The following is a 25,326-nucleotide window of genomic DNA, read 5'->3' as shown; positions in this document are numbered from 1 at the left end:
ATTCCTCCCTTCCTCCTACCTCCTAACAGATCACTTCTCCTCCGTTTGGAGAAAGGAGAAGCCATCATATGGCAGCTCCCCAAAACTTCTACCACCAAATCTTTAACCTACACCCTCTCCTCCCCTTCAGCGAAACAAGTGTCCTGCACAGAGATGGTAGATGGAAGCCGCCAGCAGATGGTAGATGGAAGGCTAGTCCCTTAGCTCTGCTCCACCTCTGCCCCCAGATCTGGGAGCAGCTGAAGGTAGGGTCTGCTCTTTGTCTGATGTCTCCTCTCCATCCCCCCCACCTCAGGAGTGGAGACTGGGGATGGGCAAGTTGTATCTGGAAGGGTGGGAGAATTTCCCTCAGTGGAGGTGAGGCCCTTACGGGGAGCACAGGTGCTCCAGGTGCTGGGGAGAGTCTGCACAAAGGCCCAGGGCTGGCTCACGGGGAGATTTCCCCAATCTGCCTTGCCCCATTCTGTCCCTAGTGTCTGTAGCCAGTTGTGCCCCTGGAGTAGAATGCTGCTCCTACCCCATCATGAGGACCTCCCTGCCCCATTGTGACACTACTACCCGGCCACCAATGGAACCCAAGAGTTCTGCTTCCAAGAGTCTGGCTGGGCCTGGATTGTGGTCAGGTGGGCCCTGGCTTTGGCTTGTGGTCCTGTCTCCAGGGAGGAGGGACTGGGAGGGTGTGGAGGGTGGCAAATTATGATGACACTCGGCAATTGTGGGGCCACGTTATCAGCACAGGTGTGGACAGGAGCCTGCCGGGGCCCATTCGGCTGTGGGGAGTCTGTGGAAGGAGCAGGCTGCCCTCACAGGAAGCGTGAGTTCTCAGGTGTGGCATCTGGCCATTTCCTGCCCTCATATGGAGCGCTGCTCCTGGCTATGTCCCTTTTCCGGGCCTCAGTTTCCTCTTTTGTACACTGAGAACCAATTGTCTGGGGCCTGTCCACTTGGCAGGGGACCTTTGGGATCAGTAGAGGAGCAAAGGCTCTAGGGCCGAGTAGGCTATTAGCCCCCTGTGGGCATTCAGGTGATGCTGGGGGGAGACTAGGAGGGGTCCTGCTGAGGAAGGCTGGTACAGCTGGCTCCAGGCCTGAAAGCCAAATCTCTGTGAGGAGAGCAAAGTTTCCCTTCCGCCCTCCCTGGGACGTCTCCTCCGTCCACCCTTCTCCCCCTCTAACCTTCCCCACTGTGTTAGTTTCCTATTGCTGCTGTAAAAAATTGCCACAAACTTAGTGGCTTAAACAAGACATTTATTACCTCATGGTTCTGGAGGTCAGAAGTCCAAACTGGGTCTCACTGGGCTAAAATCAAGGTGTCCATAGGGCTGCGTTCCTTTCCAGAGGCTCTGGGGGAGAACCCATGTTCTTGCTTTTCCACCTTTAAGAGGCTGCCCACATTCCTTGGCTCATGGTCCCCTTCCATCTTCAAGGCCAGCAATGGCTGGTCAAGTGTTAATGGACGGAGCTAAAGTTGATTCATTTTCACTGCTGTATTGTATTTCACTATATACATATACCAGTTTATCCCTTCTTCTACTGATGGACATTTGGACTCTTTTTTTTCATATTTGAAGTGTGTTGTCATGAACATTTTGGTACTAATTTCCTGCATCATATGTACAAATATTTCCTCAGAGTACCTGGGAGTAGAATTGCTGGGTCATAAAATATGGGAATATTCAACTTTATAAGACAATGTCAACTTGTTTTCCAAAGTGGAACTAGGAATAATCCTGCCAGAAATGTATGAAAGATAGACCGTCTCCAGCACTTGGTATGGTCAGACTTTTTAAGTTTTGTCAAGCAAATGAGTGTAAACATCTCATTATGGTCTTGATTTGCATTTTCCTCATTATTAAAGAGGTTGAACATCTCTTCATATGTCGGTGGGCCACATGAATTTCTTCTTCTTGAAATGCCCATTCATGTCTTTTGCTCATTTTTCGATTGTTTTTTTCCTATTGATTTGTGGGGTTCTTTACATATTCTTGATCCTAAACTTTTTTCTGTAATACGTTTACAAATATTAGACTCCCACTTGTGATGTGATTTTTTTACTTTAAGATTTTCATTTTTAAGTAGTCAAATTTATAATTTTTAAATTTATGGTTAGCATAAAATAGCATAGCTTTTGTGTCCTGATTAAGAAATCATTCCTCACCCGAAAGTAAAAAATATATTCCTGATTTTTTCTACTAAAAGTTTTGTCTTTGAAATATAAATCCTTCGTAAGACTGGTATTTTTGTTCATGGTGTGCAACAGAAATCCAATGTTAATTTTTGTCTGTTTACTGATCTGTCATGTTACTCTCCTACTCTCTCTCATGTATCAAAACTTTATTTGCGTAGATCTATTCTGGGCTTGCTATTTAGCTATTTCTGTGTTGACACCACCTTGCCTTTAATGAATATAACTTTATACTAAATTTGATATTTGGCAGGACAAATCATTTCTCCTTGTTATTCTTCAGAACTGTCTTAAGTATTTCTGCCCTTTGTTCTTCCATATTAGTTTTAGAATCATCTTGACAGATTTCACGAAAAATACGTTTTGGATTTTGACTGGAGTTGTACTGAATCTACAGATTGATACAGGGAAGAATTGACAACTTTTCTTCATGACCATGAAATGTCCGTTTATTTTTCTTCCTTAACATACTTCTGTAAATTTTATAATTGTTTTACACACAGGTCTTGCACATATGTTTAAACCATTTTTTATTGTGGTAAAATATACATACCATAAAATTGATCATTTTAACCATTTTAAAAAATGTTTAGCTTTGTTGAGGTATAATTGACAATTAAACTGATAAGATATTTAAATTGTACATTGTGAAAGGATTCCCCCCATCTAGTTAATGAACACATCCATCACCTTGCATATTTCCCTTTCTCTTTTTTTTTTGGTGAGTATATTTAAGTTCTACTCTCAGCAAGCTTCAATTACACAATACAGTATTGTTAGCTATAGTCACCATGATTTACATTAGATCCTCAGATCTTATTCATCTTACAGTTGAAAGTCTGCACCCTTTTACCAGCTTCTCCCTATTTCCCCCACCCCCCAGCCCCTGGCAACCCCTTTTCTACTTTCTGTTTCTATGAGTTTGACTTTTCCGTTTTTATTTTTTAAGATTCCACAAATAAGTGATACCATGCAGTTTTTGTCTTTCCCTGTCTGGCTTATTTCACTCAGCATAATGCCCTCAAGCTCCATCCATGTTGTGGCAAATGGCAGGATTTCCTTCTTTCTCACGGCTGAACAATATTCCATTGTATGTATATACTACATCTTCTTTATCTACTCATTCATGGATGGACACTTAGGTTGCTTCCAAGTCTTCGCTATTGTGAATAATGCTGCTATGAACATGGGGGTACAGATATCTCTTCAATATTCTGTTTTCATTTCTTTGAAAATATACCCAGAAGTGGGATTCTTGGATCATATGATAGTCTTACTTCTAATTTTTAAGGAACCTCCATATTGTTTTCCACAGTGGCTGTACCAATTTATGTCTCTATCAACAGTGAATAAGAGTTCCCTTTTCTCCACATTCTCACCAACACTTGTTATCTCTTGCCTTTTATTTTTTTGGGGGGGTGAGGGAGATTGGCCCCGAGCTAACAGCTGTTGACAATCTTCCTCTTTTTGCTTGAGGCTGCTGAAGTAGAGCACACAAGCTTAACCACTACACCCCCAGGCTAGCCCTTCTCTTGCCTTTGTGGTAATAGTCATTCTAACAGATGTGAGGTGATATCTTGTTATAATTTTGATTTGCATTTCTCTGATGATTAGTGATGTCGAGCACCTTTTCATGTACCTGTTGGCCATTTGTGTGTCTTCTTTGGAAAAATGTCTATTGACTTTTTCTGCCCATTTTTTATTTGGAGTGTTTGTTTTTTGCTAATGAGTTGTAGAAGTTCTTTCTTTTTAACCATTTTTTACAGTTCAGAGGCATTAAGTACACTTACACTGTTGTACAACTGTCACCATCATCCATCTCCAGACTTTTTCATTTTCCCCAACTGAAACTCTGTACCTATTTAACAATACCCCCTATGCCCTCTCCCCACAAGCCCTTGGCAACCGCCATGCTGCTTTATGTCTTTATTTATTTTACTGCTCTAGGTACGTCATATATGTGGAATCATACAATATTTGTTCTTTTGTAATTGGCTTGTTTCACTTAACATAAGGTCTTCAAGGTTCAATGTTGTAGCATGTATCAGAATTTCATTCCTTTTTAGGGCTGAATAATATTCCCTTGTGTATATAAACCACATTTTGCTTATCTATTCATCCATCAGTGGGCACTTGGGTTGCTTCCACCTTTTGGCTGTTGGGAATGGTGCTGCTATGAACACTGGCGTACGGATATCTGCTTGAGTCCCTGCTTACAAATATTTTGGATTTATACCCAGAAGTGGAATTACTAGATCAAATGGGTAACTCTATTTTTAATTTTTTGAGGAACTGCCATACTGTTTTCCACAGTGGCTGCATTTCACATTCCAATTCTCAATGCACAAGGGTTCCAATTTCTCCACTTCGTTGCTAACACTAGTTTTCTGATTTTTTAAATAATAGCCATCCTAATGGATGTCTTGTATGTATTTTTTTAGATTTGTTCCTAGTTTATATTTTCTTAATAATATAAATGGCATCTTTTCTCAATTTCCACGTTTTAAAAAATATTTTTAGTTTGAAATAATTTTAGAGTTAAAAAAATTGCAAAAATAGTACACAGAATTCCCATTTATCCTTTGCCCAACTTCCCCTAATGTTAGCATCTTACATAACCATAGTACAATTATCTAAACCAGGAAATTAGTGTTGACACAATACTATTAACTAATCTAGAGATCTTACTTGAATTTTGCAAATCATCCCACTAATGTTTTCCTGGTCTGGAATCCAATCTAGGCTCTCTCGCTCCATTTAGCTGGCATGTCGTCTTCATCTCTCCAATCTGGAAAGGTTCCTAACACTTCTTCCTTTACGCTTCGACACTTTCAAAAGTACTAGTCAGTTATTTCGTAGAATGTCCCTAAATTTGTTTGGTGTTTTTGCATGATTATATTAATTATGCATTTTTGCACAGTTAGTTATGCATTTTTGGCAAAAATACCTCAGAAGTGATCATGTGCCCTTCTTACTGCATGATATCAAGGGGTACATGATGTCAACATATCCCATTACTGGTCATTTTAACTTCAATCATACAGTTGAAGTGGTGTCTGCCAAGTTTCTTCACTATAAAGTCACTGTCTTTCTCTTTGTAATAGGTAAGCATCTTGTGGGGAGATAACTTGAGACTGTGCAAATATTTGCTTCTCATATTTTCATCCTCTAATTTTAATACTGAACAATGATTCCTGTCTGCAACAATTAACTGACGTGCTTGCCAAGTGGTGATTTTCTGTTTTCATCATTCCTTCTATATTCATTAATGTAGAATTCTATTGTGAATAGCTGTCCTTTTCCCCCCGTTTGTTTATTCAATTACTCATTTATATCAGGTATATTTATTCTATAGATTATAATCTATTACTAACATTATTATTTTGTTGCTAAAATTGTCCCAGACTTGGTCATTAGAGGCTCTTTCTGTTTGGCTCCTGTGCCCTTTTGACATGTTCCATCATTTGGGGGGCATGACCTTACTTTCTGGTACCACAAGACATTTCTCACTCGTCCTGTGCTTTCCCTGCCCCAGCCCTGGAATCAACCATTTCTCCAAAGAACTCTGGTTCTTTTATTTAGAAACCAAGATCTGAGTACTAGGTGTGATCATTTCTACTCAGGGGTTATTGCTTCTAGGCCATCTCAGTGGACAGAGCTAGAAAATATATCTACACACTTACTGCTATCTCCATCTCTATGTCATCACGAGTTCATATTGCTACCTTTGATTCCTATCGAACACCGTCTTCATTCCAGTCTCCCCCGTCCTTAGTTGTAGCTTCTTTTTCTAACAGAGAGAAATGAAGCTGTTATTATTGACAGTACAGTTGCTTATTTGCTTAAATCCAGTACACACATGAAGTAGTTTCAGAATTGCAAATTCATATCCCTGTGAAAAACAAATTCACTAACAAGAGTGCGATATTTTTGTACAATTCTTATCTTCAGCTTTATAATATATAGTCAACATACTGTTTTTCAAATTTCTTAGGTTAGTTCTTTTCTTCCCTATTCCCTTCAACGTGGCTATGCTATTTATTGTAATACAGTTAGGTTGACTTGTTACTGTTTTGGTTTCCTCCTCATCCTGATTGAATCCAATTAATTTTTTATTGGGGGCCTGGCTGCATGTGAAACATTGCTATGGTTCTAAAAGTCAGAATTATACAAAAGCTACACTCAGAGAAGTATCCCCCCCAGCCCTTCCTCCCCATTCCATTCCCTCATTCTTTTCACCTGTTCCCACCCACTCACTCTCATAGATAACCAATCTCAGTAGTTTTTGACATATCCTTCCTGTATTTTTTCCCACAAATGAGCATATACCTGTATATTCTCTTATGTCCCTTTTGTTATATGAAGAGTAGCATACTACGGATACTCTTGAGCATATTGCTTTTTTCACTTACCTCTTATGGCCTGAAAATCATTCCATATCAGTTCATACAAATTTTCCTCATTCTTTTTTACAGCTGCATGATATTCCATTATGTGGATGTACCACCACTATTCTACCGTCCTCCTATAATATGGACATTTAGGTTGTTCCCAACATTTTGTAATACAATCAGTACTGCCGTGAATAATCTTGTGTATATTTATTTTCTTATCGTTGGTCTCTAAGACCACCCCCAGGTTCTGTGATTCACTTGAAGCACTCAGAGACCTCAGAAGTTGATATACTCACAGCTAAAATTTATTACAGCAACAGGATATCAAGCAAGGTCAATAAAGGGAAAATAGGTATTGGGTGGAGTCTAGAGGATACCAGGCACCAGCTTCCAATAGTACTCTCTCCGTGGAATTACACAGGACGCCCTTACATCTCCAGCAACGCGTGTCAAGTCTTTTCTGCCAGGGAGCCTTCCTTGAGCCTAGGAGTCCAGGGTTTTTACTGGGGCTCTACCTAATGACTTCACAATGAACTGCAGTAACCGAAACTTCACTACCCGACTTCAGCCCTCAAGAAGGAAAGGAAATGTTCGCCATAAGGCACAAACCACCTAGACAGGCTGGTACACAGTGGTTCTAAGCTCCAAGCATGCAGAACACTCATCAGTTAGTAGCACAGGGCACACTCCACGAGCTCAATTCCCAGAAGCCAGGAAGGAATAACTTCCCAGAAGATATTGCCAAATTGGCCTTCAGAAGGGTTGTACCAGTTCACATTCTCGCCAACAATGTAGGAAAGAGCTTGTTTCCTCACAGCCTCACCAACAAAATGGGTTGTCATAATTTTAATTTTTGTCGATACAACAGTTAAGAAGTGTTTCTTAGTATTGTTGTAATTTGCATCTCTCTAATGTCAAGTGAATTTGAACACTGTTCCATTAAATGGTATATTTTTACAAACTTAATTGTTTTGGGTTTACAGACATGTAATTGACTTATATATTCACATTATAGCCAGCCAGCTCGCTAAGGTCTCCTATTGTTTCTAATTATTTGTAGAGTCTTTTGAGTTTGGTTTCTTCTTTCCAATCTTTGTGCTTTTTGTTTCTCTTTATCTCATTGCGTTGGCTGGGGCCGCCAGTACAATGCTGAATGGGTGACTGTGGGCATCTTTGTCTTGGAATTTTAAAGGAATAATTCTAATGTTTCCCTCTTAGGATTTTTTTTTGAATGGGTAGGGCATAGATTCTCTGTATTAGATCAAAGAAGTTCCAATTTTTCCATTTTTTTAAAAATCACAAATCAGTGTTGAATGTTATCAAATGCATTTTCTGTATTTATAAACATGATCATATGGTTTTTCTCCTTTAATCTATTAAACATGATAAAGATTTGTATATTTTCTGATAGTAAAACAATCTTTGCATTTCGAGGTTAAAATTACCTTGACCATGGTATATTCTTCCTATTTATGCACTATCAAATTTGATTTACTAATATCGTATTTAGGCTTTTTCCATCGATTTTTATGAATGAAATGCATCTGTAATTTCCTTTCTGTACTGTAATTTTCTAGTTTTATTATCAAAGTTAGAATGATTTGGGAATGTATCTCTTTTCCTATTCTCTGAAACAATTTGTACAAACTGGAATGATCTGTTCCATAAAAGTTTGGTAGACCTATAAAATGGTTTGGGTCTGGTGTTTTCTTTGTAGAAAGATTCTTAACTTCTGCTTTCATTTCTTTAATCACTATAGAACTTTTAAGGCTTTCTCTTTATTCTTAAGTCTATATTGATTCATTTTGTTTTAGGAATTTAGTTCATCTATGTTTCAAAATCATTAACATAAAGTTGATGTTAGTATTTAGTTAATATTTTTAATCTTCCTGTATCTTTATAATCATTTTTGCATATATAAAAGACTTATTTGTACTTTTTGTCTTTTTCATTTTTTATTTAATTTCACCAGAGGTTTGTCTAACTTACTCATCTGTTCGAAGCAACAATTTTGGGCTTTGTTGATTCTCTTCTTATATTTTTGTTTTCTATTTCCTTTATTTCTGTCTTAACTTTATTGTCTCCCTCCTTTACTTATTTGAATTTATTCTATTCTTTTTCACTTCTTATGATGTATATTTACTTTATTAATTTCAATCTTTCTGATTTTCTATTATAAAGCAGTTAAAGCTATAAATTTCCCATAAAGTACCACTATTTGTACCACCTACAAGTTTTGATATGTTATAGTTTTCATTATCAGTCATTTATAAATTTTTTTTATTGAGTTAATGAGAGGTTACAATCTTGTGAAATTTCAGTTGTACATTAATGTTTGTCAGTCATGTTGTAGGTGCACCACTTCACCCTTTGTGCCCACCCCCCACTCCACCTTTCCCCTGGTATCCACTAAACTGTTCTTAGTCCATAATTTTAAATTCCTATATGAGTGGAGTCATACACAGATTATCCTGCTCTCGCTGGCTTATTTCACTTAACATAATTCCCTCAAGGTCCATCCATGTTATTGCAAATGGAATGATTTTGTTCTGTTTTACAGCTGAGTAGTATTCCATTGTATATATGTACCACATCTTCTTTATCCATTCGTCTGTTGCTGGGCACTTAGGTTGCTTCCATGTCTTGGCTATTGTAAATAATGCTGCAATAAACATTGGGTGCACAGGACTTTTGGGATTGCTGACTTCAAGCTCTTTGGATAAATACCCAGTAGTGGGATGGCTGGATCGTATGGTAGTTCTATTTTTAATTTTTTGAGGAATCTCCATACTGTTTTCCATAGTGGCTGCACCAGTTTGCATTCCCACCAGCAGTGTATGAGGGTTCCTTTTTCTCCGCAACCTCTCCAACATTTGTTACTATTAGTTTTAAATATTTTTGTCATTCTAATGGGTGTAAGGTGATATCTTAGTTTAGTTTTGATTTGCATTTCCCTGATGATCAGCGATGATGAGCATCTTTTCATGTGCCTATTGGCCATCAGTATATCTTCTTTAGAGAACTGTCTGTTCATGTCTTCAGCCCATTTTTTGATTGGGTTGTTTGATGTTTTGTTGTTGAGTTGCGAGAGTTCTTTATATATGATGGATATTAAGCCTTTGTCAGATACATGACTTGCAAATATTTTTTCCCAGTTAGTGGGTTGTTTTTTTGCTTCAATCTTGTTTTCATTTGACTTGAAGAAGCTCTTTAATCTGATGAAGTCCCATTTGTTTATTCTTTCTATTGTTTCCCTTCTCTGAGAAGGCATGGTGTCCGAAAAGATCCTTTTAATACTGATGTCAAAGAGTGTACTGCCTACGTTTTCTTCCAGAAGCCTTATGGTTTCAGGTCTCACCTTTAGGTCTTTGATCCATTTTGAGTTTATTTTGGTGAATGGTGAAAAAGAATGGTCAATTTTCATTCTTTTACATGTGGCTTTCCAGTTTTCCCAGCACCATTTGTTGAAAAGACTTTCTTTTCTCCATTGGATGCCCTCAGCTCCTTTGTCAAAGATAAGCTGTCCATAGATGTGTGGTTTTATTTCTGGGCTTTCAATTCTGTTCCATTGATCTGTGCACCTGCTTTTGTACCAGTACCATGCTGTTTTCATTACTGTAGCTTTGTAGTATGTTTTGAAGTCAGGGATTGTGATGCCTCCCATTTTGTTCTTTTTTCTCAGGATTGCTTTAGAAATTCGGGGTCTTTTGTTGCCCCATGTGAATTTTGGGATTCTTTGTTCTAATTCTGTAAAGAATGTCATTGGGATTCTGATTGGGATGGCGTTGAATCTGTAGATTGCTTTAGGTAGAACGGACATTTTAACTATGTTTATTCTTCCAATCCATGTACATGGAATGTCTTTCCATCTCCTTATGTCGTCATCCAATTCTCTCAGAAAGGCCTTGTAATTTTCATTATATAGGTCCTTCACTTCCTTAGTTAAATTTACCCCAAGGTATTTTATTCTTTTTGTTGCGATTGTGAATGGTATTGTGTTCTTGAGTTCTTTTTCTGTTGGTTCATTACTGGAGTATAGAAATGCTACTGATTTATGCAAATTGATTTTATACCCTGCAACTTTGCTGTAGTTGTTGATTACTTCTAACAGTTTTCCAATGGATTCTTTGGGGTTTTCTATATATAAGATCACGTCATCTGCAAACAGGGAGAGTTTCACTTCTTCCCTCCCTATTTGGATTCCTTTTATTCCTTTTTCTTGCCTGATTGCTCTGGCCAGGACCTCCAGTACTATGTTAAATAAGAGTGGTGATAGAGGGCATCCTTGTCTCGTTCCTGTTTTCAGGGGGATGGCGTTCAGTTTTTGCCCATTGAGTATGTTGTTGGCTATGGGTTTGTCGTATATGGCCTTTATTATGTTGAGGTAGTTTCCTTCTATGCCCATTTTGTTCAGAGTTTTTATCATAAATGGCTGTTGGATCTTGTCAAATGCCTTCTCTGCATCTATTGAGATGATCATGTGGTTTTTATTCCTCAGTTTGTTGATGTGGTGTATCACGTTGATTGATTTGCGGATGTTGAACCATCCCTGTGTCCCTGGTATGAATCCCACCTGATCCTGATGTATGATTCTTTTGATGAATTGCTGAATTCTGGTTGCCAAAATTTTGTTTAGAATTTTTGCATCTATGTTCATCAGTGATATTGGCCTGTAGTTCTCTTTTTTCGTGGTGTCCTTATCAGGTTTTGGTATCAGCGTGATGTTGGCCTCATAGAATGTGTTAGGAAGTGTTCCATCTTCCCTAATTTTTTGGAATAGCTTGAAAAGGATAGGTATTAAATCCTCTCTGAAAGTTTGGTAGAATTCCCCAGGAAAGCCATCTGGTCCTGGGGTTTTATTCTTTGGGATGTTTTTGATTGCTGTTTCAATCTCTTTCCTTGTGATTGGTCTGTTCAAATTGTCTGCCTCTTCTTGAGTGAGCTTTGGGAGATTGTAGGAGTCCAAGAATTTATCCATTTCCTCTAGGTTAGCCATTCTGTTGGCATATAGTTTTTTGTAGTATTCTCTCATAATCTGTTGTATTTCTGCAGAGTCTGCTGTTATTTCTCCTTGCTCATTTCTGATTTTGTTTATTGAGCTTTCTCCCTTGTTTTCTTTGTAAGTCTGGCTAGTGGTTTGTCAGTTATATTTATCTTCTCAAAAAACCAGCTGTTTGTCTCATTGCTCCTTTCTACTGCCTTTTTCGTTTCAATAGTATTTATTTCTGCTCTGATTTTTATTATTTCTCTCCTTCTGCTCCCTTTGGGCTTCATTTGTTCTTTTTTCTCTAGTTCAGTTAGGTGTGCTTTAAGGTTGCTCATTTGGGATTTTTCTTGTTTGTTGAGATGTGCCTGTATTGCGATGAATTTTCCTCTTAATACAGCTTTTGCTGTATCCCATATGAGTTGGTATGGCATGCTATCATTTTCATTTGTTTCCAGGTATTTTTTTATTTCTTCTTTAATTTCTTCAATGATCCATTGCTTGTTCAGTAGTGTGTTGTTTAGTCTCCACATCTTTGTGCCTTTCTCAGCTTTTTTCTTGTAATTAATTTCTAGCCTTATAGCACTATGATCTGAGAAGATGCTTGTTATTATTTCCATTTTTTTAAATTTGTAGAGGCTTGCCTTGTTTCCCAACATATGGTCTATCCTAGAGAATGTTCCATGTGCACTTGAGAAGAATGTGTATTCAGCTCTTTCAGGGTGGAGTGATCTATATATGTCTATTAAGTCCAATTGTTTTAGTTTTTCATTTAGCTCCACTATTTCCTTGTTGATTTTCTGTCTGGATGATCTGTGCATTGATGTGAGTGGGGTGTTGAGGTCCCCTACTATTATTGTGTTGTTTTTAACATCTTCCTTTAGGTCTGTTAATAGTTGCTTTATGAATCTTGGTGCTCCTGTGTTGGGTGCATAGATATTTATAAGTGTTATTTCTTCTTGATGAAGTGTCCCTTTGATCACAATATATTGTCCCTCTGTGTCTCTCTTTACCTGTCTTATTTTGAAATCCACTTGGTCTGATATGAGAATTGCAACACCTGCCTTTTTTCCTTGCTATTTGCTTGAAGTATTGTCCTCCACCCCTTCACCCTGGGTCTGTGTTTGTCCTTGGGGCTGAGGTGTGTTTCCTGGAGGCAACAAATTGTTGGATCGTGTTCTTTAATCCATTTTGCCACTCTGTGTCTTTTTATTGGAGAGTTCAATCCGTTCACATTGAGAGTGATTATTGATGCATGTGGACTTAGTGCTATTAATCTGTCACTCATTATCTTGTTTTGCTGCGTTTCTTTTCCTGTTTGCTTTAGACTACCCATTTAATACTGCAATTTCGTATGCTGGGTTTCTTAGATTTTTCCTTATTTATGATTTGTCACTCTGTTCTGTACTTTATTTTAGTGTCTACCTTGATGTTTGTATTTAGAATCTCGTGTATAATATAGTCTATTCTCTGGTGGTCTCTTACTTACTTGACCAATACTGATTTAGACATTTGCTCTTCCCCTCCCAAATAATTATTTTCATTTTTTATTCCAACTCTTCTTATTAATTGGTAGTTAGTGTGCTAAGATTGTCCTTGTTTTGGTAGTTTCCTTACCTTTACCCTAATGCTATAATTCAATATTTGCTATCCTGTTCTGGTTCTATCCATCAGTCTCCCTAGTCTGTGGATTGTGTCCCCTTTCTCCCTTTTTTCTTTTTTCAGGTATGAGAGCCTTCTTGAGGATTTCTGGTAATGGAGGGCTTTTAGTTACAAATTCCCTTAACTTTCGTTTGTCTGGAAAAGATTTAATTTCTCCCTCATATCTGAAGGAAATTCTAGCTGGATAGAGTATTCTTGGCTTAAGATTTTTATCCTTTAAAGCTTTGAAAATGTCACTCCATTCTCTCCTAGCTTGTAGGGTTTCTGTAGAGAAATCCGCTGACAGTCTGACAGGGGCTCCTTTATAGGTTATTCTCTTTTTTTTCCTTACTTCCCTGAGTATTCTTTCCTTATCATTCCTTTTTGCCAACTTTACTACTATGTGCCTTGGGGTAGCTCTTTTTACATTGACAAATCTAGGAGATCTAAAACCCTCCTCTACACACATTTCTCCGTCGATCCCTAGATTTGGGAAGTTCTCTTCAATAATTTCATTAAGCACACTTTCTGCTCCATTTTCCTTTTCCATATTCTCGGGAATTCCTATGATCCTTATGTTCTTACTCCTCATTGAATCCATTATCTCTCGGAGATTTTCCTCATTTTTTTTAATTCTTAGTTCTCTTTCTTCCTCTCTCTGGCGCCATTCAGCCTGTGTATCTTCGATTATGCTAATTTTCTCCTCTATGTTATCTACACAGGCATTCAGGGAATCCGTATTCTGTTTTATCTGGTCCATTGTGTTTTTCATCTCAAGTAATTCTGTTTGATTTTTCTTTATGATTTGAATCTCTTTTGTGAAGTAACTCCAGAACTCGGCTTGTTTCTCTATCTTCCTCTCTACCTCATTGAGTTTTTTGATTATAGCTGCTCTGAAGTCATTATCACTTAGTTTACCTAATTCCAAGTCCTCAGGACTTAATTCTATGTTTTTATTGTTTTCCTTCTGGTCTGGGGCTTTTATAAATTGCTGGATGGTAGAGGAGTGGTTTTTTCGCATGGTGGTAGAATTCGGTTGCAGTTACAGCCTGTCGCCACTAGATGGCGGTCGAGAGCCACGTGTTATGAGCTCTCCGCGTTGGGGCAAGATGGCTGCGCCCACTGGCTTTGCCTGGGGGGAGGGGCTGTTACACGTGCAGGTCTGGGTTCAGATCAGTTCTGTTCTCTGGTCTCCCAAGGCCCTTGGTTTATGGGGTCCCCGCATACGGAAGCTTTCCCCCCGTCAGTGGGTTTCCACTGAACCAGCGGCAGGAGTCCTGGATGATCCCCCGGTCGCGCGGCCCCTCCCCCACTCCTTCCTGACCCATGCCCCAGCGATCGCAGACTCTAGGGGAGGGAGCGATGTTCTCTCCTACCATTCCAGCGCCTCCGAGGCTGTAAGTAGGGTTTATGATCTCCGCCTTCTTGGTATTGTAGGTCTCTAACAAGCTGGCATTATGTTTATTCTCTGAAATTCAGTTCTTCCAATCTTTTGTTGTATTTTGGAGGGGAGAGAATCCCAGGTCAGCTCACCCCGCCATTTTGCTCCGCCCCTCCTCCCATTTATAAATATTTTTGTTTCCATTATGATCTCTTCTTTGACTTCTGACATTTTTTTAACTTAAAAGATATGAATATTTATGAAAATAAACTTAAAATTATATATATTCCTTGTTCATGGGTTAGAAGACTCCGTATTATTTTTAAGACGTCAATTCTTCCCAACTTGACCTATAGATTCAGTACAATCTCAATCAAAAGCACAGCAAGCTGTTTTACAGACATCAGCAAACTGATTCTGAGGTTCACATGGAAAGGCAAAAGACCTAGGATAGCCAACACGATAGTGAAGAAGAGCAGAACTGGAGGACTCACACTACCTGATTCCAAGACTTACTGTAAAGCTACTATAATCAAAATAGCACGGTATTGGCAAAAAAAAAAAAACCTACAAAACTTCTAGAAAAAAACAGGAGAAAATCTAGATGACCTTAGGTTTGGCAATGAAGTTTTAGATACAACACCAAAAGCAAAATCTATGAGAGAAAAAAATTGATAAGTTGGACTTTATTAAAATTAAAAACTTCTGCTCTGCAAAAGATGCTGTTAGAACAAAAAGGCAAGCCACAGACTGGAGAAAATGTTTGCAAAACATATATCTCATAAAACACTTGTATCCAAAATATACAAAGAACTCAAAGCTTAACAAGAAAATAAGCATCCCAATTAAAAAAAGAGAAAAAGATCCAGAGAGATAATTCACCAAAGAAGATATACAGATGGCAAATAAGCATGAGAAAAGATGCTCAACATTATTTGTCACTGAGGAATTACAATTTAAAAGAATGAGAAAAAATGAAAGAATGAGATACACTGCATGTCTATTAGAATGGCTAAAATCCAATAAACTGACAGTACCGATTGCTAGCAAGGATGCAGAACGACAAGGATTCTCAGTCATTGCTGGTGGGAGTGCAAAATGGCACAGCAACGTTGGAAGACAGTTTGGCAGTTTCTCACACAGCTAAACATAGCTTTACCATATGATCCAGCATTTGTGTTCTAGGTATTTACCCAACTGGTTTGAAAACTATGTCTACACAGAAACCTGCATGCAAATGTTTATACCAGCTTTATTCACAATTGCCAAACACTGGAAGCAACCAAAATGTCCTTCAAGAGGTGAACGGATAAACTGTGGTATGTGGATATAGTGGAATATTATTCAGTGATTTTTTTAAAAGATGAGTTATTAAGCCATGAAAAGATGTGAATGACCCTTAAGTGCATATTGCTAAGCGAAAGAAGCCAATATGAAAAGGATGTATACTGTATGTTTCCAGCTATATGACATTCGGGAAAAGGCAAGATATACAATAAAAAGATCAGTGGTTGCCAGGTGTTTGAGAGGAGAGAGGAGTGTTCAATAAATAGAGCACAGGAGATTTTTTAGGGTGGTGAAACTTCTGTGGCACTCTAATGTCGGGTACATGTGCCTATGCATTTGTCAAAAACCATAGGACTTTACAGCACAAAGAGTGAACCTTAATGTATACAAATTAAAAAATAATAATTTAGGAGATTAGGGGATCCCAGGATGGAATGCAACTGTGATAAGTGAATATAACTGTATTAGAAATATATGAAAAATACACTGGAATTTTAAATTAAGCTGTTTGATTTAATTGCATTATAGTCAGAAGACAGGTCTACATGGTACCTATTCTTTGAAATTTGTTGAGGCTTACATTATTGCCGAGTACATGGTAAACTTTCACAAATGCCCCAAGTAGGCTTGAGAAAAATGCGTATTCTCTAATTGTTAGATGTAGAATTTTATAAATGGCCATTCCATAAAGCTTGCTAATTGTGTTTGTTGTTCAAATATTCTCTGTCTTTGCTAAATTTCTATAATTTGACCCCCTGAAAAAGAGGCATTGATATTTCTCATTATGTTATTGGAGCTGTCAATTTCTCCTGTTTGTTATACCCATTATTTTGTGTATTTGAAGACATTTATTAGGTTCATATATATTTAAAATTAATATTTTTGGTGTACTGAAACTTTTGTTTTTAGGTGAAGTCTCTATTCCAAATGATGCTTCATCTTTATGTTGTTTGGTAGTAACATAGCTAAATCAGCTTTCTTTTGATTGATGTTTGCCTACTGTAACGTTTTCCATCCTTTTACTCTCGGTCTTTTCCTGTCTTTACGCTTTGGGTGTGCCATCTTACAGGGTGACCAAGTGGTCACCCAAATCAAAACCCGTATGAGAGGGAAAGGGACACTATGAATCACCACACTAGCACAAAAGACATAAATTGGGTATGTTCTGGGAAAACTGGGAAAGCTTGGCCACCCTATTTAAAAACAGCATATTAATTTTATTTTTCAAAAGCTCAATCCAACCATCTCCTTTAACTAGTGATAATCAATATACTTTGACTCATTTCTCCAATCACAATTATTGCAATCCACTTTTTCTGTGTTTCCTTTGTTTTTTTCTCTTTCCTTGATTTTTTTCTGGATTGAGATTTTGTTTTTGTTTTTCCCATTAGTCTACGTTTTTCCATTACTGTTTCCTGGCTATATAATTGTCCTGGTTATCATTGAAGTTTTATCGTGCAAATGTAACTCTGAAGTCTTGCCTTTCCTCTCCTACACCCCAAACAATAGAAAGGTTCTGGGACACTCTGGCTCTGGTGTCCCCTCCTGACATAGTATTGTTGCCCATCATTTGATCTTTTTTTTTTTTAACTCTACAATTTGGACAAATTTTTATTATTTAATACAATCCGTATTTGGATTTGCTTACATCTTTACCATTTTGATTGCTCATTATTGCATCTCAGACTGTCCTCCTGAGATAATTTTCCTCCTTCTTATCCTTTACAAGTTTCATTAATCAGGTCTCTTGCACGTATGCTCCCTCAATTTTTGACTATCTATAACTCTTTATTTTACAGTAGTTCTTGACAGATAATTTTACTGAGTAGACAATTCTAGGTTGGCTATTATCTTCTATCGACATTTTGAAGGTGTTCTTCACTCTCTTCTGATTTCCTATTGCTTAACCACTTTTGTTTCTTAACAGACGACTGTGGACACTACTCATTTGTTCATGATCTGTCTTTTCTCTAGATGTTTTTGAAGATCTTTTCTTTTGTCGCTGGTGTTCTACGTTTCATTGCAATGTGTCTAGCCTTAGCTTTCTTTTTTATTTATCCTGTTTGGGATATACTGTATCCTGAATTTAAGGATTCATGTTTTTCTAGTTTTAGAAATTTATTGCTTTTATCTCTTTGAATATCTCTTTTCTGTTTCTCATATTGGGCCTCCAACTAGATGCATGTTAAATCTTCTATCTTCCAAGTCTCTTTACATCTCTTTCACATTTCAACTGTATATTCCAGTTTACTTATTCTTTGTGTCGAATCTGTTTAATCCTCCTAGTAGTGTTTGTACCTCAACAACAATTTGTTATCCACAAGTTTTTATTTTTAGAAGTTCAGTGTCTTCCCTTCAAAGGTGTCTACTTTTTGCTGATTCTTGTTGTAAGTTAATCTTTGTAATTACAACTTTTATTTCTTTAAAATGTTTGCATACGTGATATTGTTCTGTATTCTCTATCTGACAATTTCAACATCTGCACTCTGAATGTGCTGTTTGTTTTTTCTGTTGACTCAGAATGGCTTGTCTTCTCATGTGTTTGATAATTTTTTATGTTGAGGTCATAATAGTTTATAACTGTGAAATTTCAGTTGTACATTGTTATTTGTCAGTCACCATATAAATGTGCCCCTTTACCCCTTGTGCCCACCTCCCAACCCCTTTCCCCTGTGGTAACCACTAATCTGTTCTCTTTGTCCATGTGTTTGTTTATCTTCCACATATGAGTGAAATCATATGGTGTTTGTCTTTCTCTGTCTGGCTTATTTCGCTTAGCATAATTCTCTCAAGGTGCATCCGTGTCATTGTGAATGGGACAATTTCGTGGGTTTTTGATGGCTGAGTAGTATTCCATTGTATATGTATACACCATGTCTTCTTTATCCAATCATCAGTTGATAGGCACTTGGGTTGCTTCAATTTCTTAGCTATTGTGAATAATGCTGCAAAGAACATAGGGGTGCATAAGTCTCTTTGAATTGTTGATTTCAAGTTCTTTGGATAAACACCCAGTCGTGGGATGGCTGGGTCGTATGGTATTTCTATTTTTAATTTTTTGAGAAATCTCCATACTGTTTTCCATAGCGGCTGCACCAGTTTGCATTCCCACCAACAGTGTATGAGCGTTCCCTTTTCTCCAAATCCTCTCCAACATCTGTTATTCTTTGTCTTGGTGATTATAACCATTCTAACAGGTGTAAGGTGATATCTTAGTGTAGTTTTCATTTGCATTTCCCTGATGATTAGTGCTGTTGAACATCTTTTCATGTGCCTATTGGCCATCTGTATATCTCCTTTGGAAAAATGTCTGTTCAGATCCTCTGCCCATGTTTTGATCGGGTTGTTTTGTCAGTGGTGTTGAGTTGTGTGAGTTCTTTGTATGTTTTGGAGGTTAACCCCTTATCAGATATATAATTTGCAAACGTTTTCTCCCAGTTGGCGGGTTGTCTTTTTGTTTTGTTCTTGATTTCCTTTGCCTTGGAGAAGCTCTTTAGTCTGATGAAGTCTCACTTTATTTTTTCTTTTGTTTCCCTTGTCTGAGTAGGCATGGTATTTGAAAAGATCCTCCTAAGACCGATGTCGAAGGGTCCTGCCTGTATTTTCTTCAAGGAGTTTTATGGTTTCAAGTCTTACCTTCAAGTCTTTGATCCATTTTGAGTTAATTTTTGTGAATGGTGTAAGATAATGATCTACTTTCAATCTTTTGCATGGTGCTGTCCAGGTTTCCCAACACCATTTATTGAAGAGACTTTCCTTTCTCCATTGTATGTTCTTAGCTCCTTTGTCAAAGATTAGCTGTCCATAGGTGTGTGGGTTTATTTCTGGGCTTTCAATTCTGTCCCGTTGATCTGTGTGTCTGTTTTTGTGCCAGTACCATGCTGTTTTGATTTCTATAGCTTTGTAGTATATTTTGAAGTCAGGGAGTGTGACGCCTCCAGTGTTGTTCTTTTTTCTCAGGATTGCTTTAGCTATTCAGGGTCTTTTGTTGCCCCATACAAATTTTAGGAGTCTTTGCTCTATTTCCGCAAAGAATATCATTGGGATTCTGACTGCGATTGCATTGAATCTGTAAATTGCTTTAGATATTATGGACATTTTAACTATATTCTTCCAATCCATGTGCATGGAATATCTTGCCATTTCTTTATGTCATCATTGATTTCTTCAATAATGTCTTATGGTTTTCATTGTATGTCTTTCACCTCCTTGGTTAAATTTATTCCTGGATTTATTTTTTTTGTTACAAGTGTAAATGGTATTGTATCCTTGAGTTCTCTTTCTGTCAGTTTATTAGAGTACAGAAATGCAACTGATTTTTGCATGTTTATTTTGTACCCTGCAACTTTGCTGTAGTTGTTGATTATTTCTGATAGTTTTCTGATGAATTATTTACCATTTTCTATATATGGAGTCATGTCATCCACAAATAGAAACAGTTTCACTTCTTCCTTGACAATTTGGCTACTTTTTATTTCTTTTCTTGCCTAATTGTTATGGCCAAAACCTCTAGTAGTATGTTGAATAGGAGTTGTGAGAGTGGGCACCCTTGTCTTGTTCCTGTTCTCGGGGGATGGCGTTCAGTTTTTCCCCATTGAGTATGATGTTGGCTGTGGGTTTGTCATATATGGCCTTTATTATGTTGAGATAATTTCCTTCTATACCCATTTTGTTGATAGTTTTGATCATAAATGGCTGTTGGATCTTGTCAAATGCTTTCTCTGCATCTATTGAGATGATCATGTGGTTTTTATTCCTCATTTTGTTAATGTGGTGTATCACATTGATTGATTTGCAGATGTTGAACTACCCCTGTGTGCCTCGTGTACATCCCACTTGATTGTGGTGTATGATCTTAATGTATTGCTGTATTCAGTTTGCCATTATTTTGTTGAGGACTTTTGCATCTATGTTCATCAGAGATATTGGCCTGTAGTTTTCCTTCCTCGTTTGGCTTTGGTATCAGGGTGATGTTGGCCTCATGGAATGTGTTAGGAAGTGTTCCACCTTCCTCAGTTTTTTGGAATAGTTTGAGAAGGATAGGTATTAAATCTTTAAGTGTTTGATAGAATTGTCCACAGAAGCCATCTGGTCCTGGATTTTCATTTTGGGGGAGGTTTTTGATTACTGTTTCAATCTCTTTACTTGTGATTGGTCTATTCAGATTCTCTATTTCTTCTTGGTTCAGTTTTGGGGGGTTGTATGAATCTAAGAATTTATCCATTTCTTCTAGATTGTCCAATTTGTTAGCATATAGTTTTTCATAGTATTCTCTTATAATCTTTTGTATTTCTGCGATATCCATTGTAATTTCTCCTCTTCCATTTCTAATTTTATTTATTTGAGATTTCTCTCTTTTCTTCTTAGTGAGTCTGGCTAAGGGTTTGTCAGTTTTCTTCTTTTCTCAAAGAACTAGCTCTTTATTTCATTGATCCTTTCTACTGTTTTCTTTTTGTTTCAATTTCATTTACTTCTGCTCTAATTTTTATTACTTCTCTCCGTCTGCTGACTTCAGGCTTTGTTCTTCTTTTTCTAATTCTGTTAGGTGTAGTTTAAGATTGCTTATTTGAGATTTTTCTTGTTTGTTAGGGCGGGCCTGTATTGTTATGAATTTCCCTCTTAGGACTGCTTGTGCTGCATCCCATATGAGTTGGTAGGGTGTATTTTCACTCTCATTTGTCTCCAGAAATTTTTTTTCAATATTTTATTATAAGCATTTTCAAACACACAGAAAAGTTGAATGTATCATATACCCAGCACCTACATTTTACAATTAACATTTTTCTTTTTTTTAATTAGTTTATTTTCAGATGAACATCATATTTCGAATTCTGTGTACATTGCATCTTGTTCACCACCCAAAAACTAATTATAGTCCATCCCCTCACATGTGAGTCTAATCACCCCTTTTGCCCTTCTCCCTCCCCCTTCCCCTCTGGTAACCACCAATCCAATCTCCATTGCTATGTGTTTTTTTGGTCATTGTTTTTATCTTCTACTTATGATCGAGATCATATGGTATTTGACTTTCTCCCTCTGACTTATTTCACTCAGCATAATACCCTCAAGGTCCATCCATGTTGTCACAAGTGGCTGGATTTCATCATTTCTTATGGCTGAGTAGTAGTCCATCATGTATAAATACCACATCTTCTTTATCCATTCGTCCCTTGATGGGCACCTAGGTTGCTTCCATGTCTTGGTTATTGTGTATAATGCTGCAATGAACATAGGGGTGCAAGTATCTTTATGCCTTTGTGTCTTCAAGTTCTTTGGATAAATACCCAGCAGTGGGATAGCTGGATCATATGGTAGATCTATCCTTAATTTTCTGAGGATACTGCATACTGCTTTCCATAGTGGTTGCACCAGTTTGCACTCCCACCAGCAGTGAACAAAGGTTCCCTTCTCTCCACATCCTCTCCAAAATTTGTTGTTTCCTGTCTTGTTAATTACAGCCATTCTGACCGGAGTGAGGTGATACCTCATTGTAGTTTTGATTTGCATTTCCCTGATAGCTAATGATGTTGAGCATCTTTTCATATGCCTGTTGGCCATCCATATATCTTCTTTGGAGAAATCTCTGTTCAGATCTTTTGCCCACTTTCTAATTGGATTGTTGGGTTTTTTGTTGTTGAGCTGTATGAGTTCTTTGTATATTTTGGATATTAACCCCTTATCTGATATATGATTTGCAAATATCTTCTCCCAATTGTTAGGTTGTCTTTTCATTTTGTTGGTGGTTTCCTTTGCTGTGCAGAAGCTTTTTAGTTTGATGTAGTCCCATTTGTTCATTTTTTCTTTTGTTTCCCTTGCCCAGTCAGACATGGGACTTGATATGCTGCTCAGACTGATGTCAAAGAGTGTACTGCCTATGTTTTCTTCTAGAAGTTTCATGGTTTTGGATCTTACATTCAAGTCTTTAATCCATTTTGAGTTGATTTTTGTGCATGGTGTAAGGGAATGGTCTACTTTCATCCTTTTGCATGTGGCTGTCCAGTTTTCCCAACACCATTTATTGAAGAGACTCTCCTTTCTCCATCTTATGCTCTTGGCTCCCTTGTTGAATATTAGCTGTCCATAAACGTGTGGTTCTAGGCTCTCAGTTCTGTTCCATTGATCTGTGTGTCTGTTTTTGTGCCAGTACCATGCTGTTTTGGTTACTATGGCTTTGTAGTATGTTTTGAAATCAGGGAGTGTGATACCTCCAGCTTTGTTCTTTTTTCTCAGGAATCCTTTGGCTATTTGGGGTCTTTTGTTGTTCCATATAAATTTTAGGATTCTTTGTTCTATTTCTGTAAAAAATGTTGTTGGAACTTTGATAAGGATTACGTTGAATGTCTCCAGAAATTTTTTGATTTCTCCGATAATTTTTTCAAAGATCCATTGGTTGTTCAGTAGCATGTTGTTTAGTCTCCACATATTTGTCACTTTCCCAGCTTCTTTCTTGTAGTTGATCTCTAGTTTCACAGAATTATGGTTGGAAAAGGTGCTTGATATGATTTCAATCTTCTTAAATTTATTGAGGCTTGCTTTGTTTCCCAACATATGGTCTATCCTTAAGAATGTTCCCGGGGCTGGCCCTGTGGCCAAGTGGTTAAGTTCACGCACTCCACTGCAGGCGGCCCAGTGTTTCGTTAGTTCGAATCCTGGGCGCAGACGTGGCACTGCTCATCAAACCATGCTGAGGCAGCATCCCACATGCCACAACTAGAAGCACCCACAACAAAGAATATACAGCTATGTACCAGGGGGCTTTGGGGAGAAAAAGGAAAAAGAAAAAAGAATGTTCCATGTGCACTTGAGAAGAATGTGTATTCTTCTGGTTCTGGACAGAGTGTTCTCTATATATCTATTAAGTCCATCTAGAGTTTTTTTGTTAAAATCCACTATTTCCTTGTTGACTTTCTGTCTGGATGACCTCTCCATTGATGTAAGTGGGGTGTTAAGCTCCTCTACTATTATTATGTTATTGTTAATATCTCCTTTTAGGTTTGTTAATAGTTGCTTTATGTACTTAGGTGCTCCTGTGTTAGGTGCATATATATTTATAAGTGTTATGTCATCTTGGTGGAGTGTCCCTTTTATCACTATATACTGCTCCTCTTTGTTTCTCATTATCTGTTTTGTCTTGAAATCTACTTTGTCTGATACAAGTAGAGCAACACTTGCTTTCTCGTTTGCCATTAGCTTGGAGTATCATCTTCCATCCCTTCACTCTGAGCCTGTGTTTGTCTTTAGAGCTGAGATGTGTTTCCTGGAGGCAGCATATTGTTATTCTTGTTTTTTAATCCAGGCCACCACTCTGTGTCTTTTGATAGGAGAATTCAATCCATTTATATTGGGGTGGTTATTGATGTGCGAGGGTTTAATGCTGCCATTTCATCACTCATTTTCTGGTTCTTCTTCATTTCCCTTTTTTCTTGTCCCATGTATTTCAGACTACCAATTCAGCTTGATAGTTCTCTATGATGGTTTTCTTAGTTTTCTCTTTATTTATCATTTATGTCTCTGTTCTGATGATTTGTTTAGTGGTTACCATGAGGTTTGTATAAAAAATCTCATAGATGAGATAGTCCATTTTCTGATAGCCTCTTATTTCCTTTGACTAAGCCAATTCCATCCCTTTCCCCTTCCCCTTCTAAGTTATTATTGTCACAACTTATTCCATCTTGTATTGTGGTTTGTGCTTAAAATGATGAGATTATATTTATTTTTGATGTTTTCCTCCCCTTTATCCTTAATGTTATAATTAAGTGTTTGCTAATCTGTTGTGATAAAGAGCTGCAATTTTCTGATTTTGTCTACCTATTTATCTCCCTTCTCAAGGCTTTGTAACTCCTTTCTTTTCCTCCTTGAGCATTTCTCATGCGGATGGGGTCTTTTGGTGATGAGCTCCATTAGCTTTTGTTTATCTAGGAAAGTTTTTATTTCTCCACCATATCTGAAGGATATTTTCACTGGATAGACTATTCTTGGCTGAAAGTTTTTGTCTTTCAGAATTTTGGATATATCAAAATTCCACTCTCTCCTAGACTATAAGGTTTCTGCTGAGAAATCTGCTGAATGCCTGATAGGAGTTCCTTTATAAGTTATTTTATTCTGCTTTGCTACCCTTAATATTTTTCTTTGTCATTGACTTTTGCCAGCTTTACTACTATATGCCTCAGAGAAGGTCTTTTTACATTGATACAATTAGGAGTTATGATAGCTTCTTTCTCTTGTATTTCCAGCTCCTTCCCCAGGTTTGGGAAGTTCTCAGCTGTTACCTGTTTGAACAAGCTTTCTGCTCCATTCTCCTCCTCTTCTTCCTCTGGAATACCTAGAATCCTTATTTTGTATTTCCTAATTGAGTTGGATGCTTCTCCGAGAATTTCTTCCTGTCTTTTTAGTCTTAGTTCTCTCTCCTTCTCCATCTGAAGCATTTCTATATTTCTGTCCTCCAGACTGCTGAT

At 37.6% G+C, this 25,326-nt stretch overlaps 1 protein-coding gene across 9 annotated transcripts in view; it reads left to right on the top strand.

The window, feature by feature from the left end:
• The first annotated feature begins 556 nt into the window (after positions 1-556).
• The window catches only part of SLC22A14 (solute carrier family 22 member 14), a 41,717-nt gene continuing 16,947 nt past the window's right edge, over positions 557-25,326 (top strand). For 2 of the 9 annotated variants that reach the window (XM_070237974.1, XM_070237969.1), the window contains exon 1: positions 557-623. The gene's annotated coding sequence lies outside the window, so the exon portion shown is untranslated. Of the gene's footprint in view, positions 624-690; positions 827-25,326 lie in introns of those variants that run through there. The other 7 variants (XM_023620728.2, XM_070237968.1, XM_070237972.1 and 4 more) reach the window with 7 other exon arrangements.

This window comes from Equus caballus, chromosome 16 (assembly GCF_041296265.1).
Source record: "Equus caballus isolate H_3958 breed thoroughbred chromosome 16, TB-T2T, whole genome shotgun sequence".
NCBI lineage: Eukaryota > Metazoa > Chordata > Mammalia > Perissodactyla > Equidae > Equus > Equus caballus.
The sequence above is the reverse complement of the archived record's forward strand: the minus strand, read 5'-3'. Positions and strand labels throughout refer to the sequence as shown.